At 37.2% G+C, this 21,095-nt stretch overlaps 1 long non-coding RNA gene across 1 annotated transcript; it reads left to right on the forward strand.

Moving 5' to 3' along the window:
• Positions 1 to 18,344: 18,344 nt before the first annotated feature.
• LOC108947309 (uncharacterized) lies at positions 18,345 to 20,791 on the forward strand. The gene is made up of 2 exons (XR_004510151.2): positions 18,345 to 18,481; positions 20,072 to 20,791. It is a non-coding gene; the product is annotated as an uncharacterized lncRNA (long non-coding RNA).
• The last annotated feature ends 304 nt before the right edge of the window (positions 20,792 to 21,095 follow it).

A 21,095-nucleotide genomic window follows, 5' to 3' on the forward strand; every position in this document is an offset into this window, starting at 1 on the left:
TTTCGAAATTCATCGACCGCTTCTTTGTCACCAAGTCCTTCATAAACTATGCATAACTGGGCATTTGCTCCAAGGCTTCAACTAATGGCACATTTATCGATAGACTCTTCATCATATCAATGAACTTTCTGAATTGATTTTTGCCATTTTTCTTGGCGAGCCTTTGCGGATATGGAGGATGTGGCTTAGGCAATGGTGCCTTAGCCTTTTGCACTACTGGTTCCGGTATGTCAATAATATGATCCCTAGATGGGTTCACTTCCTTTTGAGTCTCTTCCACAATGTCATCAATAGCAATCTGCACTTCATCATTTGCTTACACACATTGCTTGGGATTTCCTCTTCTTCTACCACTTTCTCATCATCCACAAGTTACCTTTGACTTGAGGTGAGTGTATTCCCACCTCTTACACTTCTTGTAGTAACGGACATGGCATGCGCTGTGTTGTTCCCACCCTTTGGGTTCACTACCGTGTCACTTGGTAGTGCCCCCTTAGGACGAAAATTTAAAGCTTGATAGATTTGTCCCATTTGCATTTCCAAGTTACGGATCGAGGTGTTGTGTGAAGAAAGTTAAGCATCGAAATCGTCGTTCTTCTCCATCATTTTCTTTAACGTGTTCTCAATACGGCCCATTTCATTGTTGGAAGAACTAGGACCATGGGAAGGATAAGGAGGTGGGTTGCTCGGTTGTTGATACATCAGGGGCCTTTGAAAACCCGACCCCAGATTTCCTTGATTGTTATTCCACCCGCCTTGATTGTTGCCTCCCCCATTGCCTTGGTTATTGTTGTTATGCCAATTTCCTTGATTATTACTTCCACTCCAATTCCCTTGACTGTTGTTATTATTCTAATTACTTTGATTGTTTCCACCACTCCAATTACTTTAGTTGTGAGAATTCCAACTGCCTTGATTATTTTGAGGTCTCCATTGTTGTTGGCTAGGGATTTGGTAGTTGTTTCTTTGCCCTTGAAAGTTGTTCACATATTGGACCTCCTCTTCTTGGTCATTTTAAGATTCATCTTAATCAAATCCACTATCATCTTGCACAAAATTATCCACTCTTTGTTGCACTTGTGGACTTCTTGTTCTTCGCTTGTTCACCATCGTACCTACTCCCTCCATTGTAGTGACTTGCCTCGGGTTTTGCACTTGTTGAAGTTAAGCCTTTGCCAATTGGTTTATGGGGGTGGTCAATTCGGCTATGGCTTGCCCATGGTCATGCAATTCTTTGTGAAGGTGAATCACATTGGGATCACCCTATGGAACATTAGCCGAGATTGCCATGCCGATGAAGTATCCGCCATCTCATCCAAAATATCACATGCCTCCGCATAAGGTGTAGTCATGAAGTTTCCATCGAAAAGTTGATTTACTACACATTGGTTGGTTGTATTGAACCCCTGATAGAAAGTTTGTTGAATCATGTTCTCCGTCATATCATTGTTGGGGGATTCTTTCACTATTTTTCTATACCTTTCCCATAACTCGTGTAGTGGTTCATTGGGCTCTTGCTTGAATGCTAGAATTTCATCCCGAAGAATAGCCATGTGCCCGGGAGAGAAGTACTTAGAAATAAATTTCTCCGCTAATTTATCCCATGTATGAATGGAATGATTTGGCATACGTTCCAACCAATCTAAAGCTTTCCCCCATAGGGAAAAGGGAAAAAGCCTTAGCCTCAAAGCATCCTCGGAAACATTTGTTTGTTTACTCTCCCAACACGTATCTACGAACCCCTTCAAGTGTTTATATGCATTTTGACCCGGTGTACCTGTGAAGAACCCTCGTTGCTCGAGCAAAGTGAGCATCACGTTAGTTATTTGGAAGTTGCCTGCCCTAATACGGGGAGGGACTATAGCACTTGCATATCCTTCATTCGACAACACCCGATGTGGATCCGCTCGTGGGGGTAGAACGGGCACATTGTCATGAGGCGGTCAGCCACATCTATTGGCTTGAGGTTCAAGAGGGACCTCATCCATTTGATCATCATCAACATCCACATCCCCCAAAGGTAAGTTTTTGAGCTCATTATTTGTCATGATTGCACCTACAATTTCCCAACACATTAGTAACACGGAAGAAAAAAAAAGATATTCCCAAAATTACACATAAATATATAGCTAACACCATTTTTATCTCCTCTGCAACGGAGCCAAAAATTGATCTCGTCCAATTTTATACTTCAATTCAAGGTTATTAAAACAGTCGATGCAATAATAATACCCAACAATAGTCGGGGTCGAATTACGCAGCGAGCTATAGATATGAGTTAGTAGTATATATCATAGCGTGATAGTTTGAATATCTAAGTTTACTCTTCCACAAAATGGGGTTGTTTTAAAGTCTAATTTTAAACTACAATTGCAAGTTGGGAAATAAAACTAAGAGATTGTTTTTGTTATTTTTTTAAATGTTGTAAAAAGCCTAAGGCTATGACCTTCACCTAGGTGTTTGCCTAATGGGATATAAACCTTAATGCTTGTTTTATTGATCGAGGTGTATTATAGCTATCAACACTCAATTACCCACTCAATACCTCTCGGACAGAGAGTGATTTTGTCCAATTTGGCTTTCTCAAGTCCAAATGGTTATTGAACACTACGGTTGATAAAAGCTCAAGTCGGGTTATTACTATCTCTAGGTTGAACCATTTAATTGGGATTATCAATCTCTCGATTGACCCAATTTCTTGTTAGCCAAGTTTTTCTATACTAAGTCCCTCTTTCTCAAGTAGAGACCAAGTCAAATAGGCATGAACTAATGTTTGCAATCATTAATTCCACAAATAAAAGCAAGAACATGGCTAAATAATAAACACCCAACCATAAACAAGCATTAAATCAAACAACCATTAAGTTTACACACTAGGGTTGGGTCACAACCCTAGTAAAAATCCAGCTACTCATGCTTGAAATGGAAGAAATAGAAGAACAAATGATAATTAAACTCATATTGCAAGATCAAAATGATAAAATCTAAGTTAAAATAGCTCAAAATATGAAAAACTACTAAAAAGAGTAAAAGGAAACAACTACTGTAGCAGTTGATGTCAAAAGTTGACCCAAAAATGTGAAACTCCTCTATTTATATAGGGCTGGAAATTTCTGACAAAAATGCCCTTCGGGAGGTTTTGTGGCCGCACAATTCCATGTGCGGTCCGCACTTTTCTTCAATTTGTCAGGATTGGAAGTCAGCGGCCGTATAATTCTGATTTGCTGCCGCAATGCACTCTTTCTGCGGTCTGCACTTTTACATGTGCGGTCGCGCCTTGCCCTTCTGCGGTCCACACTTTTACATGTGCAGTCGCACCTTGCTCTTCTGTCCGCACTTTTACATGTGTGGCCGCATAGCTCTTCTTCTGCGGCCGCACAATTATTGTACGTTCCGCACTTCTGGGGGACTTGGAATGCACCTTCTCTGAACTTTACTCTGGCTTAGCTTTTGCGGCCGCCCAATTCATGTACGGACCGCATTTTGCACCAAACTATGATGGCTTTTCCTTCATAACATGCGGCCGCAGATGATATTCTGCGGTCCGCATTTCTGAGCTTCTGTGCCTTTTATGTCCTTGAGTTCAGATTACTCCTTTTTGAGTTGGATTTCCTCTCGGGAGTTCATCTTCCAATATTCCTGCAATTAAGTATATTTTATTAGTTTTCGGGAACACAATTAAATGCTTTTGGACTAAAACAAAAGCTAAAAGGCGCTAATAAGTAGTCAAAATCCCCACTTATCAAAATGCCACCCTTATATCCCCATAACAATAACCCAATCACACAACAATTCACATGTACTATCGTAACAACAACACAATATAATCAACTTGTATCACAAGTGCTCGTAGGCCAAAACCTTTCTAAAGATTCAATAATGTCAATAATTTCACAACAGATAGCCCACGTCTCAGCACAACGAGTATAAAATCTCAATAACAACAACATGAACGGAAAGGTAACTCAGCAAGGAACCATACCTCTTTCAAACACCACTTCAAGTAAAATAGATTTATGCCTCTCGATAACTTTAATTCTAATTAATTGTTTAAGGATACACTCATTAGTGAAAATATCTCCATGAGATGGAAACTCAACGATTAAAGAAAACACGTAATGGTAAAAGTGGTAACAACTCCAAATAAAGCATATAAAGAGCAAGTTTCGCAAGTAAAGAATGTGACATGTAACAACTTCAAATAAGGAAGGTAATAGTAAACATGACGAATAAAGGAAATAATATGTGCTAACAACTCCAATAAATACATAAAGGATACCTAAGAGTTTAAACCAATAGAATTTCCATATATAAGCCCGAGTACGTACTCATCACCTCGTGTAAACGGCTTCACATTATACAAAGGGCACAAATGACTCAAATTCTAAGGTGGTAGTTCCCCCACACAAAGTTAGGCAAGATACTTACCTCAACCAAGCTAGACCGATACTCTAAAATGACCTTCTCGAGTGAAATAACCTTCGGACGGCTCAAATCTAGCCAAAATAACTTCATAACATAAATAAAACTCATAGGAGACAATTTCGGATAATAAAGCTTCATTTTTTAATTAAAACTAAAAACGTCAACCCCAGGCTCGCACCTCGGAACCTGTAAAAATTCACAAAACCCGAACACCCATTCCGATACGAGTCCAACCATACAAAAATTTTCAAATTTCGATATCGAAACACCCTTCAAATCCTCATTTTATCTTTTGAAAACCTTTACAAAATTTCCCATTTTCTTTTATTCAATTCACTAATTTAATGATAAAAATAGTTATAGAATCATAAAATGTAATCAATATTGGATATAGTCTATTACCCCAAATAAACACATGAAGAACCCCTCCAAAATCGCCCAAAGCCAAGGCTTCCAACTCAAAAAAATGATGAAAATGACAAACCCTCGTCTCTTAATATTCTGCCCAGGGATCGCACCTGTGGAATAGTAGCCGCATCTGCGGTGTCGCTTTTGCGACCAAAAATCTGCTTGTGAAGATTCCACTCAATAAACTACCCCTTGCACCTGCGAAAAAAGCTCTGCTTATGCGCAAGCGCAGGTGCGAACAAAACTTACGCTTTTGCGCTGCCTTCGCCTCTACGATCCGTAATTCCTCTTCTGTGGACGTGCTGATGCGCCCAGCATTCCGCTTCTGTGGGCTTCCCCCATCCAACCATGATTCGCTTCTACGACCAAAGTGTCGTATCTACGGGCTAGCATCTGCGACTAGCCCTCCGCAGATGCAGACACCCCAGAACCTCTGCCAACCAGCATTAACCAAAATAGTCCAAAACAATCTGAACCTCATCTGAAACTCATCCGAGCCACTTGGGACCCCGTTTGAATATCCCAACAAGTCCTGTAACTTGACACGGACCTACTCGAGGCCTCAAATCACATCAAAAAATGTCGAAACTATGAATCGCACCTCGAATCGAACTTATGAATTTTCAAGTCTTCCAACTTCCAAAACTCGTGCCGAAACATATCAAATTAACCTGGAATGAACCCAAATTTTGTGCACAAGCCCCAAATGACATAAAGAAACTATTCCAAATTCCCAGAACGAAAATCTAAACCCGATATCAACAAAGTCAACTCTCGGTCAAACTTATGAACACTTCAAACCTTCAAATTTCCTACTTTCGCCAATTAGTGCCGAAACCTTCTAGGAATATCCAAATATAAATCAGGGCACACACACAAGTCCAAAATAACCATCCGGACCTAACGTAACCATCAAAACTCCATTCCGGGGTCAAATACACAAAAGTCAAACTTAGCCAATACTTCTAACTTAAAGCTTCAATCATGAAATTCATTCTTCCAACTAATTTTTAATCATCCAAAAACCAAACTCGACCATACACGCAAGTCATAACACATAATATGAAGCTGCTCGAGATCTTAAGCCATCGAATGTGACGCTAATTCTCAAAATGACCGGTCGGGTCGTTATATTCTCCCCCTCTTAAACGAACATTCGTCCTCAAACGTGCCAAGAACTGTTCCGAGGTCATCAAATCACTGAATGTACTCACCATACATATACTCGCGGGTGATCCCACGTTACCCCAATTCACATAGGCCAGACAACACCATCTTAACTGAAAATTATTCCTTGCACCCACACTAGTAAACCTTAGAACCAGATTCCTCACCATCTGATCATTTCTAAAAGACCCGATTCCTACATCAACGCGTGGTGTCAGCCTCAACTAGCTGGAACAACTCATGCCTACACCCACCAGGTACAAACACACGACGTAACACATCACACATATGCCCATAACAACATTTTTTATCATAATAGATGCCCCTAATCAAACCCAGCACCTGCAATTAACCTCATATAAACTAGAATCTTGTTCCAAACCTTCAAAACACTGGCAACGATGCAAAAAACATGAAGACCTCATAACCAGTCACCCAAATCAACAAGTCACATCTAATGCCACCTGGGCACACACCTTTTAAGCTAAAACCTAATAAGCAAAACACGAATATAACTAAATATGCAAAGAGAAACACATGAGAGAACTATCGAACAAGCCCGACAGGCACAACCCCTATCAATACCATACTACGAATCAATTCCACAAGGGAGAATCAAAACATATGAACTAATCATAAGGATCTCATCATGATATAACTCTACCGCGGCACATATCCCGGTTCAAACATGTCAAATCACATGAAGACGCGGGGGTCTCACCCTAAACTCTGAATCACAAGTAAAATACACAATGTACCAACCAAAAACTTCTACTAACTCAATTCCGCAAAACAAAATCACATCATGCATCGAACTCCCCATACCAGTAGAGCATCTAAATCACCAGTTGTAACCAAACCATCCAGAAATCACATCAAAACCTACTAAAATGAGTAACAGAATGATCACTTCTAACCTCATTGCTCTCAATAGTTAAAAAAATGATAAACACATGCTACAACCATAGAATTGCCCAACATGGGTAAACACATAAGCAGAGTACAAAATCACGAAACTCACCCACATGTGAAGCATGATAGGAGGACTCACCTCAATAAGTAGAATCGAATCAAAATAAGAATGATGCTCCTCTATAACAAATCAAAACCATACCTGTAACGACACCATCTGGTGCAGTGGCCTCAGCCCTACCATAGAAAGCATATCAATGGGCAGGGCCTCCCCCTCTAGGGCATCTTCTACCCGCCTTTCCTCCACCCCTAGTTGTCTGTGCAGGCGGAGTAGCAACTGGAATGGAGCCCATAGACTGAGTGCTCTGATGAAATCCACCTCTCCTAATTCTAGGAAAATCTCTCATGATGTGCCTAGGATTACCACACTCGTAAAAACCCCTCTACGGGCGTGGATGCTCGTACTGAGTCTGTGCCAAATAATTGGAATAACAGTTATAGGAACCTCATGCCGGTGGTGCACTAAAAGAACTAACTGGAGCACCACGAGTAGTCTATAGTGCGGTCTGGACTGGCCGACTGCACGAGCCTCCATCATAATGGGTCATAGCTAAAGCGTAAAATCCATTGAACCCTCCAGAACTCCGAGACCTCTTGGTCTCCTTAGTCTCCCTCTCCTCACCCCCAAACACGCTCTAATATCCTAGCAATCCCCACCACCTGCTGAAATGGAGTATCAGTCTGCAACTCCCGAGCCATGCAGAATCTAAGATCATAATCGAGCCCCTCGATGAACCTGCGGACCTGCTATATGACTGTAGGAACCAAAGTAGGTGCATGACGGGCTAACTCACTGAACCTGATGGTATACTCTGACACCATCATGGTGTCCTAGTATAGCTGCTCAAACTCTGCACGCCACATATCCCGGAGGGTCCGGGGAACAAACTCCCTCAAGAACATCTTTGAAAACTGAACCCAAGTGGGTGGTGCTGCATCGGCTGGTCTACCCTCCTCATAAATCTACCACCACTGATACGCTGCTCCCGACAACTGAAATGTAGTAAAAGCAACTCCGCTCGCCTCCACAATACCCATGGTGCAGAGAATATGGTGACACTTCTCTAGAAATCCTTATGCATACTCGGTAGTTGTGCTACTAAAGTAGGTGAACTATACCTTTTGAACCTCTCAAGCCTTTTCTTCTCCTCTTCTGATGCCCCTAGCCTGACCTCAGGCTGAACCAGAATAACAGGCTATACCGGCACCATACCTGGAACCTGACCAATCTGAGCTCCTCCCCTATTTTGTGAAGTAGCTGGTGAAATGGAGATCAATCCTGCTTGAGCCAATCTACCAAACATGTGCAAGAACTATGCTAAAGTCTCCTGAAGTTTGGGGGTAACAACAGGCGCCTCAAGGTGCATGTCCCCCAACTGGAGCTACTGGTGTCTACTTAACTGCTACTATGACAGGTGCTCTAACTGGGGAGCGTGCTCCTCCTCGGCCCCGGCCTCTCGCGGCTTTAGCAGGTGGTGCAGCTATTTGCTCAGCTGATCTGGTAGCGTGCATCCTCACCATCTGTGAGAGAATAGAGATATAAAGGTACAAACTTCGAAATCAACAAATCCATACGACAGGAATGAAAGAAGTGGAGATTTTTCCTAATAGTTCTGTAGCCTCTTGAAGATAAGTACAGACGTCTCCGTACCGATCCGTAAGACTCTGCTAAACTTGCTCGTGACGCGTAAAACCTATAAACCTAGAGCTTTGATACCAACTTGTCACGACCCCAACTTCACTCCGTAGGATGTAGTGATGGCACCTAGTCTCTAAGACTAGGTAAGCCGATTACTAACAACGATTAAGCCAATTCTTAACAATGATAACTTGAAACATAGTTTAATATAAATGCCGAGACAAAAGCGGAATAAGCCTACACGGCAATAATCATAATAACTTCCCAAAACTAGTGATACAGAGTCACAAACTCTAGTTAAATACATGGAATCATCTCAAGGATCGAAATAAAATATTGTTCAAATACAAGATGACAGTACAAAGAAGGAAAGAACTCCAAGGGACTGCGACGACCAAACAGCTATCCTTGAATCCTCACGATCAACAAGCTAATTCTGTCGGGTCCAATATCTCCAATACATGGCTCTGCACAAAAATGTGCAGAAGTGTGGTATGCATACACCACAGTCGGTACTCAGTAAGTATCAAGAATAACCCCGGTGGAGTAGTGACGAGGTACAAGTCAAGAAACTCACTAGAAAAAATAACATGTGCAGTATAGAAGTATAAAGCTAATAATGAAAAGCAGAAATCAGTAAAGGGCAACAAGAATCAACAAGTGATATAAACAGTAAAGCAATAAAAACACTGTAAAGTATCGTCCAAACCAAGTAAGGAACACAAAAGACAACCAACTAACCAAGCTGTGTTTCACAAGTTTAATAACGAAATCACTCTGTGATACTTTATATCATAGTCACAACCCTAGGGTCTCAACCCACCCTCATATACTCATGGCACCTCATGCCCACATCTCAAATCATAACCACACGGACAACATCACGAGCCAAAATAACAATCTGCCCAGCATAGTCACAGGCTCACAGTCACAATCTGCCTGACATGGTCAGAGGCTCACAATCACAAATCGCTCGACAAAATCACAGGCTCACAATCACAATCCGCCCGGCATGATCACAGGCTCATAATCAGAAACCACCCAGCATAATCACAGGCTCATAATCACAATCCGTCCGGCATAATCACAGGCTCAATAGCAACATGAAAATGGATAATATAAAAATACATGGGCATGATCAATAAATGTCAAGTTCGTGCTCACGAGCTAGTATAAGTGGCATGCTATAGTGTATGCTTGTGCAAGTGTACTACTGCAGCCCAAGTCAACGAGTAATATCAAGGACATTGAATAGCTCATAAAACCACAAAACAAGTCACGCATGGCGTATGTCAAATACAAGGAAAATCACACCATCACACGAAATTCACCACCACAATGTCTCCAAATTGACACACATCATCCCTGAAATTTGCCTCCCTTATCTCTCCTATAGCAACCCGTAGCACTCTGTATGATAGCCACTCGCATCACTCCGTGTAATAGCCACCTGTATCACTTCATGTAATAGAACCCTTATCACTCTGCCCTGACAATATCATTAGCCACCCTTATCTCTTATATAACCACCCTTATCTCTCATATAGCCACCCGTATCACTCTGTATAATAGCTACCCTTATCACTCCGCCCAGACAATAACACAATAGCCACCCATATCACTCCGTACATTCAACAACACTGAGATGCCACCCTTATACCCCATATAACAACAGCGGTGAAATGCCACCCTTATACTCCACATAACAACAACCCAATCACACAACAATTCACATGTACTATCGTCACAATAACACAACATAATCAACTCATATCACAAGTTCCTGTAGGCTACAACCTTTCCAAATATTCAATGATGTCAATAATTTCACAACAAATAGACCACGGCTCAACACAATGAGTATAGAATCTCAATAACAATAACATGAATAGAAAAGTAACTCAGCAAGGAACCACACCTCTGTTAAGCACCACTTCAAGTAAAATAGATTTATGCCTCTCGATAACTTCAATTCTAATTAATTGTTTAAGGATACACTCATTAGTAAAAATTAACATCTTAAGAAAAAAAATTAATAATAAGATGATTGACCTTTCACTTTTTGCTGATCTAGGTATTAATTTTTTGAAGGTTTGAGAATTCACGAGTAGAGAAGCCCTACGTACCACTTCGGAGTTGGATAGTTCGGTTGACTTTAGGGTTTTCAGCCTATGTATGTATGGTAGATATACATGTTATGTACTGAGTAAGGTTTGGGCCTTTTTGTTATCTTCATGAGAGATATGAACCAATTGTGTTGTGAGCTTTTCATATGCCCATTATGTGAAGGGGGAATGGCAGAAATAGGATGTCATTATTGATCTTTTGACCCCGATAAGAAAAATCTTGGAAAAATAGTCTTCGCCAAAATTTCGCGAAGCACTTCTGGCAATTGCCCGATTTTTAATGTGATGATCATTAGAATTTGCCATAAAAATATGATAATCGCCAAAGAGTTTTATATAGTGATCACTAGGTAGAGCTGCCAATATAAGCCAATCCAGCCCAATCTAGCTCAATTCAAGCAGGCTTTGACATTTGATGGGTTGGGCTAGGCTGGCCCACTATTTTGATGGGCCTTAAAATGATCAGCTAAGCCTAGTCCTATGTGGCACGCGGGCCCCATAGGCTGAATATTTATTTACAAGTCAAAAAACATCTTATAGGATAGAAAAGTTATGTAAAACTTAATAATTTTTAACATTGTTCAAATAAACTACAATAAAGCGAAAAAGAAAAAAAGAAAAAAAAAAGAGGGCAATATTTCATTCATTAAATGTCAAAACTCAAAACAAACTACTCAAAAGAATTTTCATGCCACTTATGGTATATTCAACACCAACACATCATTTTGATCAAGTAGATTTGAAAGAGAGGAAAGAATGCTACTTATTTTTAGGGTTTAGGAAATTTAGCATTTTATTATTTACTTTAGTTCATAATTTTATTAAACTTAAATTTATATTTAAAATTGAAACTTAAGACTTTGATTTTTTAATATGATGGGCTTAGTAAACTTTGAGTTTGAGCTACTCTTCTTGTTATTTTTATTTCTCTATTTTCTTTTACTTTTTAAATTTTTAATTAAATAGTTTTTTATTAGGCTCACGGGCCAGCCAAGCCCAGACTCGCTCAAGGCTCACGGGTCGTGGGCTTAATTAGGTCGGATTAAAAGAGCCTCGTTCTTAAATGGGCTCCAAAAATTATAGTCTAATCCTACCAAATCATAGTCTAAATCGGGCTAGGCATGCCCACCGTGCCAAACCCATATTGATGGCTCTATCACCAGAATTTGCGAAAATATGGAATTCACTAGAAATTTTCATATGGTGATTACTATGATTTGTCATAACACATGGCAATGGTTAGAATTTTCATATGAAAAAATTTTAGCAGCTTAATTCAAAATCTTGGCAGCAATTTCAAATTTAGGCAGCGGGGCTATTTTATCAAAAATAATTAACGGGGTCTTAATATAATAGTTATTCTAAATAGATCCATCCGACGTAATTTCTTGTCAAGTGAAATGAGTGAAAACATATGATTTTCCATAATCGAATTTTAAAATTAGGCATTTTTACTGTGATGTCAACCCAAAGAAAATATTAACCATTTTCGCCTATATCATAGATTATTACTCGTCCTAGTTATTTTTTTTAATTGTAGCCAAACAATTTTTAAAACCTTGGTCCCACTCTCAAAGCTAAAGCATTGTTGCATACTTGCGTTTACCTAGAGTCGTTTAATTTACTCTTGATTCAGTAAAGGAAAGAAGACTTTATCCTAAGACTAATTGCACATTGAATTCTTTTAAGTTTATAAAACTTGAACATATTCAGCCTATCTAAATACATATTCGTTTGAAAACAAAGAGAGGTATCACTCCTCAAAGGGGGCCTTAAAAAAACAAAATCTTTGTTTCTCTGTTTCTTCAAGAATCCTTCTTTAGATGAAAGAAAATAAAAAGTAGGAAGCTCACCTACGAACACCTACATGTAGCAATCATTAGTATAAAAGAGATTTTTTTTTATTACACCTGTTGACCTTCAATGCACATATTTAAATTTCTCAACTACAGGTAATTCTGGTTAGAGCACCATGTGACGGTTGAAAAATTGTAACCAACTATGGTGTTTAACTAGGAGTCCGGAATCAAAATATTATAAATTTTGACTCAAGATACAAAAATAGGTGAAAAAAAGTATTGATGATCATATTATGTATAACGCATCTAAAACATGCGCTATACCTTAACGGCCAGTTACCCCGTTAAGCTATAACGCATGTAATATATGCGCTATACTCAGTATTTGCAGCCATAATAATATTGATACGCTATGCATATCCACTGACAAAAAGAGAGACTATAACTTCATAATACTACTAATTTTCTTCTAACTACAACGTTTACGTAGCACCCAAAACTCTAGAACTAATAAACTATGAGATTAAAAGAAGAGAAGAGAAGAAAAACTAGTTAGAAGCCTCCTCCAAAGCGTGGTGTGTGTTCCTTCACGTGAATCCTCCTTCAAAGTATGTTAAATCTTCTCCAAATTAAGTTTATGACTCCTTATATAGAAGTTGGGACTGTGTAGGATTGAAATAACCTTGTCCCGGGTGAAATAGAAAAAATTCCGTCACGCAGGTCTAGGCCAGCGACTCAAGGTGGCCGTGGTGCTGAAAGCAGTAAGCGATAGCTTCCTTTGAATTGCACTTCCTTCTTTATTTGTCTTCCAATTTTTTTTTTTTTTGGGGGGGGGGACAAAAACCAAAGGGTGTCCCCCCTTTGTTTTCTTTTTTATTTTTCTTTCTTTTTCTTCCGTATTTTATTTAATTTTGCTCCAAATCTCTTTATCTTCACACCGCCTTATTCCTACACAGTTAAAATATAATATTAAGCACAAAGTAATATAATTAATACTCAAAAGATGATTAAAAGTACTAGAATGTGAGGCAACAATAGTTAAATATATGCATTTTTGGCGAAACATCACAACCTCACACTTAAACTCTTGCTCGTCCTCGAGTAAGCATTAAAATTACTCTCAATAAATCAAGCCTAGAAACACTACCACTTCGGTTGATACCAATAATTAGGCTCTATAGAAACTCAAACCATCAAATATACACTTACTGATCATTGTGCAAGATATACAAGTCACAAACAAATAACAAACTTCTAACCTCCTAACCTCAGAGAGGGACTCTAACTCACCAAATATAAGCTCGCTCACCTACTCTGTCAAATAAAGCTAATAACATCACCTATCTATCATGAAACAAGTGCCCTTACAAGAATATATAGTCCAAACACTCAAATCAAAGAATGAATATAATTTAAGTATTTAGCATCAAAGAACAACTCTCGCACTCACAAACGAATTCACATGTATGCATAATGAACCATAGGTTTTCCCATTATGTACATCTCTACTAATTAAGTGTGCTCGAATATAATCAAATAGAACTTTAACGGGTTATAATATTGGCTAGGGGATGGGTAGGAGAACTATATAATAGTGACTTGCACTTCCCTAAGTACTTTGCACTTTTTTGACTTCATCGCCCATCATTTTTATCTCTTCATTTTTTTTTCAGCCCTCTCTTCATCAATTGCTTCACAAGTATTTTCCTCGTATCAAGAACATTTCATTTTTTTTTCAAAGCAATTTTTTTTTCGTTCTCTTTTTTTCCAATCACATTCTTTAAAAGAGGGACTTTTCATCTATCGTTGGTCACTCACCATTTTTCATTTAATCATCACTTTCTTCAAATTTATCAATTAATATCATAGTCTAAGCAACAATGCTCAAGGAAGCAGGGTGCAAAAACTAGGGATTGAACAAAAGAATCAAGGCAAAATAGGCTTCCAAATGAAAGGCTATAGGCTCAAAAGGTTAACTAGTGGTACAATATCTTAAAAGGCTAAAATGCACAAGATATATCAAAGAAAGCCTATTATCATCTTCTAAACAGAGCAATACTTTTATTTCGCTTCAATAACATGCAGGGCAAGTTCTAGACTAAGATGCATAATATGAAATATATATAAGAAATCCTCACCATACATGGCACAAGTATCAATCAAGATGGATCAATTCTACTCTAAGACAGACAAGATCATAGCGAACAACAAAATAAGAATAAGCTATAGTTAGAGTCACAACCCTGAGCTTAGGTATCAGAAAGTCTGCTATTTTATTCATTACTCAAGCACTTAGAGGAAAGTACTACTCAGACTCCGGCCTAAATATGCTAGTATCAAACAAGTCACAAAAGTTTTTCTTCTCCCTCTTTTACTACTCCTAAAAAAATTTAATACTAAAAATAAAACAATTTTACCCGATTCACGTTATATCCCCTAGAAAAGAACAGATGCACAAAGAAAAACCAAGGAGGATTGTTATCTAACTAAAACTAACTAAAAACAAAAGAAAAATATCTTTAGATTTTTTTATTAAACTTTAATCCCTCAAGAAAGCTGTCCACAAAATCCATCGTCGGGAAAAGTCTAAAATTTATGTTTTTTTTTCTTAATTTTATTTTTTTCAATTTTTTAAATTTTTTTTACAAATATCTCTACACTAAGAAAAAGTACTACAACTAAAGTAGGATAACACAGAAAATCACTGAGATAATCTCCTCACCCTACACTTAAAATTGTACAATGTCCTCAATGCACACTGTAAATAAATAAATAGAGGGTAAAAATACTCCCTGGTAGGCCAAAGGTCGAAGTATTAGCAGCTCACGGGATACTCAGACTTCTCTCATATATAGTACTTTGTATGGGTACTGCACACTTAGTTCCAACCATCTGCTCGATTTAGCACACACCTATTGGCTTTGACTCCATACTCTTACTCCTACAAAAATACAAAAATAACATTACAAAAAAAATAATACAGTAAAAAAATTAAACAAAATAAAAAGAAACAATAGAATTGGGTTGCCTCCCAACAAGCGCCTTATTTATAGCCGTGGCACGACTTACACCAACTTCATCACTTTTTCCTCCACCTTTAAATTGTATCCCCAACTTTGATTCAAGTTTGTGATTATGATTCTGGGTTGGTGGTACGAATACAAAAGAACGAAGCAAACAATATCGCATCTTGCACTTCTTGGCCTTTAAGTGAGGGATGTCGTTTTGTCTTCTTGGTGTTGCAAATTTTAGAATATAAGAGTCTTGTTCTTCATCTATACATCGCTCTAACGGCTCGTTCTCCATGTCTCCATCCAAACATAATGTAGAAAAATATTTAGAATGAAGACCAACACGCCCTAACTCCAAAACTGCATTATTTTTTACATCCTCAATAATATATACTCCCTCAACCTCGGCATCATCAACAAGAATATGATCTAATGATTGGTATTCTCGTTTTAGTTCCTCAATTTGGCTTAGAAGATCTTTTTTAGCTTCACACAACTCATCACTAAATTACTGGGCATTACACGCATCAACCTTTGCACTCAAATCTGCATCCAAGTTGCGCACATCCAAGCCAAACCTGTCAATTTTTTATCTTCATCAACAACCTTATCTCCATTTATTTTATCCTCAGATGTCATGCTGAGAGAACTAGACACACACTAAGAGAAAATATCAAATAATTATAAAAATAAATATTTACAAATCAAAAAAATTGTAAAGATAAAAGTAAAATTCTAATATAGAAAAATAGCTAATTTCTAAGTCACCGGCAACGGTGCCAAAAACTTGTTGCTCCCAAACGCACACGCAAGTATACGTGGTCGTACAAGTAATATAGGATTGTAAGTCTAGATATTGTACCCATAAGGACTTGTGATTAACTATTTACTAAATTAAACTAAGACAATTAATAAATTCAAGAGATTTTCTAAAGATTATTAACTATAACTAATCTAGAGTAGCAAACTAAGAGATTAAAGGAAACAAGTTGGCGAAATTAGACACAAATTCAATGAGAGAAAATATTCCAGAGTTATGGGTTAGCTAACAATCCCGTTGAGTTTTCTACTTAAATTGTCTAATTAATTTATTTAGTTTATTGGTTGACATGATTAATATTAGTCGTAGCCTTCTCCCGAAGTACTACTTGCCTAGTCAAGCTAACATAACGCCTATATTCCTATGGAATTAGGATTAATAAGAACACATTAATAATTCATGTATAATAACCAAGCAAGACGATTAGGTATATCCCTATCCTAACCGCAAATTCATTCCGATGCTCGAGTTCAAGATCTTGCTCTACTCAATTTTATATGCAATCTAGAATTTTCTCTCCCGAGTTCAATCCTAGATTCGTAAATAGTATTCAATTGGTGATCAATCAATCAAATAATTAAGCGCAAGATTGAATAAATAAACCAATATGATAAAATAATAAGAACAATTCAAGTTTCAAACTACAACATTCATGTAGCACCCAAAATTCTAGAACTAATAAACTATGAGATTAAAAGAACAGAAGAGAAGAAAAACTAGTTATTAGAAGCCTCCTCCAAAGCGTGGTGTGTGTTCCTCCACGTGAATCCTCCTTCAAAGTATGTTAGATCTCCTCCAAATTAGATTTAGGACTCCTAATACATGAGTTGAGATCGTGTATGACTGAAATAATCTTATCTCGGGTGAAATATAAAAAATCCCGTCACGCAGGTCCAGGCCAGCACGTCACGCTAGCCGTGGCGCTCAAAGCAGTGAGCGATTTGCATTTTTTAACGTCCTAGCTTCCTTTGAATTGGACTTCTTTCTTTATTTGACTTCCAATTTGGGGGACAAAAACCAAATGGTGCCCCCTTTGTCTCCTTTTTTATTTTTCTTTCTTTTTCTTTCGCGTTTTCTTCTATTTTACTTCAAATCTCTTCATATTTACACCGCTTTATTCCTACATAATTAAAATATAATATTAAGCACAAAGTAATATAATTAATACTCAAAAGATAATTAAAAGTACTAGAATGTGAGGCAATAACAGTTAAATATATGTATTTTTTGCCAAACATCAATCCTCAACACTTTTTTCCACCTATTTTTGTCTCTTGAGTCAAAAGTTATAATATTTTGGTTCCACGCTCCATTAGTGATGCTATCTATTGAAAATTATGAGGAAACATTATTCTGATCGGTCAGTATGCAACTTTAGTGGCTGTTAAATTGTTCGTCACGAGATTGCTGTCCTTTTAGCTGTAAAAATAAATACTGAGGCACTAAAGTTGTCAACAACTAATGTAACTCAGAAAGTCTCTTTCTGCTATGACATTGGTTTAATAGAAAGCTTGGTTTTTGTAATTCAAAAAAATAAAATAAAACTAGGTGTTTTCTTATACTTCTGTAATTAAGAGCAACACAGAGGTATTCAATTATGAAAAATTGATTTCAGAAGAAAAGCTTCCGTATGGAGGAGAGAACGAGATGAGAACACGTATTTTACCTCTCACATGAAAGACATATGAGTTTTCCGGTTTAGTACAGTATAATTATAGCTTTAGTTTTGTTACTTGAATTACGTGTCCTCAAGTTTTGCAAACTTAAACCGCATAGAGTGCTCACATTTATATTTAAAGAACAAAGTTAAACTTAACGGTAAAAATAAGGAATAATTTTGACAAAAACTCTTTGGCTAAACTTAACAAAGTCTTGTTCCAAGCCCAAATATCAAATATACAAGAAATACACGGACATAGATGGGGCATACCCGTGTTATCACACAACCTCACCACTCCACACCACCATCACAAAAACACCTTAACCACAGATATTTCTATCACAACGACAAAAAACACCATTTCATTCCAAGAAGAAGAAGACGACTTATCGGATGATCCAGAAGTAACGGTGAAAGACACCAACGACAGAGAAGATGATAACACAATCAACACGTAAGATACCGTAGATTCGCTATAACAACAAATATTTGTGTTATAATTTAGTTTTCCTCTATTTTCTAATGTCATTCTTACACAATTATATTGCACGCAACAAGATTTATTCATTTAATTTATTTTTGGACAAAAACCAAGCAAGAGGTGAATTCCCACGAGTCTTAACTCTTAAGCCATCTCATGGCAATTTAATTCTTAAATATTGTCTTTTTCATACTTTAAGAATCTGTTGACTGTTTTTTTGATTTCTTCTCCAAATAAATGGGATTTCCGAAGGAAGCAAATAGAATAGTTTAGTCATTGACTCAAAACGATAGATCATTATAAGATAAAAATTAAATTGTCATTTTAGTGGAGTATCTGATTTTCTTTCATGATGAATAACTTTAATTTTAATTTGCAATTTTGGAAACCTCCCATGCCCACAAAATTAAATCCACATCTTTTTTTTAAATCATATAACTTTTAATACTGTTGATAAAAAAAATAGCAAAATTTCAATTATGCTAGGACCACTTAACAGTATCCATGAAGTTACTCATGAGTTCATAATACTATGAATGAACTGTCACATATTGACCTCTAGACTTATGTCACAGATTTTTCATTATCAAATTGAATTTTGTATACTTCTTCAATTCTTGTGTATCTTTTGCTATTCTCTTGGTTTCTATGGGTCTTTCATGAAAGTTTCTTTGCCTAGTGCTAGCTCAGAATTAAGAAAACTGAAAAATAGAAAATTCATAGGTCCCGTAGCTATAAATTCAGGGAACTCGCGCAGATTTGGTGCAAAAATCAGATTCATTCGAAAACAAACAAGTTATGTACACCATCAAGTGGCATGGTTTTCAAAATTGTATTTGATATATAGATATTGCGAACGTAAAATCTGGAAAAAGCATAAAAACGCTATCAAAAATGTCCCGGATTACACTTTCTTTGCCGCCTCAACACTTAAGGGTCGTTTGGTTTGAATATAGGTTATGCTAGGATAAGTTATGCTGGGATTAGTTATGCTGAGATTATTTTTTATCCACTGTTTGGTATGTTGTATTAAAAATGATATTTACATAATTTCTAAGAAGAAGGTATAAGCTATCCCGACACTAATTACTCCACACTCTACAAGGTATAAGTTATCCCGGTATTTATTTTAATCCCGAGATAACTTATATCAGGTTTGCTAACCAAACAAAATATTAAGGTGGTATTAAATTTTTATTCCAACACTATTTGTACTTATACCTCATACCAAACGACCCCTTAGGGAGTTAATAATTCTAGTTCAAAATAGTATAAGGGAGTCACAAGACACTCGCAAAGTTTAAATGTGTATCTGGTAATCCGAAATAAGTTTGGGGTTCTTTTTATGCTTTTCCCATTAAAATTTTATTTAACTACTATGTTGTAACCAACTATAATGGGATATTTTCTATTTCTTAAAGCTATCAAATCATACTTGCTACAGCCAATTACCTAGTTGATAGCCTAATATATAATTAAAAGACCTTTAAACCATTTCCAACTCATACTTGTTAATGTTAGATCTGAGTTTTAATAATAAACAATAATTTATTTCTATTGCAGGCAATCAAGGATCTGGAAGCTATCCAAAGAAGGAAGTAAGAGCCAACTAATGATTCAGAAGCTATCCAAAGAAGGAAGGCTAAGATTGAAGAATCAATTCTGCTCTTGGTTCCAAATCACAGGTATCAAGGAAGATCAATATCCAGTCTCGATTCTTAATCACGAAGTTAAGGGCAATCATATCAGACGCATTATAGGGAAGATTTGCAAAAGATATCAAGTTACGCTGATCGAGGAAGCAACATCTATCACGCCGTACTTCAGGGTCCAAGTATAGGAAAGTTCCAACTTATTTCTGAAAGGAATCAATTAAGGTTCATTTCAAGGATCAATTCTTTTGGGTTGCCTATCTCTCAAAGATCTGCTCCAATCAAGAAGATCTTCTCTCAAGTCATATATATACAATCAAAGGTCTAATGACATAAACATACTTTGATCGAACTATTATCAAGCTTTTTGTTCTACACCAAACAAGAAGTATAGTCTATTACTGTGTAATAAGTAGAGAGATGAAAGAGAGAAAAACACTGGTGAGACATTGCATCAAAACTCAGAAAGATACTTATACTTTGACAAGATATTGATGTATGTTCAACAACATCAATACACCTGTACCAAAAAATTTCAAGGAACTGAAAGAGAGATTCCTTTGCAACCCAAGGGCACTAGACTAGGATTTATATTAAATCTGAACCAGTATAAAATATTTGATTTCATTTACTTTATGCTATTTAGTTTTTGTTTTTACTTTGCATCTACCTCACATCTAGATCTGGTCGACTAACGGGAAAATCAATCAACTACTCAATTACGAAAAGAACGGATAACAATTCACTCCCCCTCTTGTACTTTTAATTGGTATCAGAGAAGGTCTCACACTTTTAATCTTTTACTTTATAACTAGTGAAAAAAGATCATGTCAAACCAAGTAATTGTCGGGGGTACTATTTCCAGAAGGGACATCACGGGTAAGGACATCATATTTCAATGGACAACACTTTTTACATTGAAAAGTTTGCATGTA

This window comes from Nicotiana tomentosiformis, chromosome 5 (genome assembly GCF_000390325.3).
Source record: "Nicotiana tomentosiformis chromosome 5, ASM39032v3, whole genome shotgun sequence".
NCBI lineage: Eukaryota > Viridiplantae > Streptophyta > Magnoliopsida > Solanales > Solanaceae > Nicotiana > Nicotiana tomentosiformis.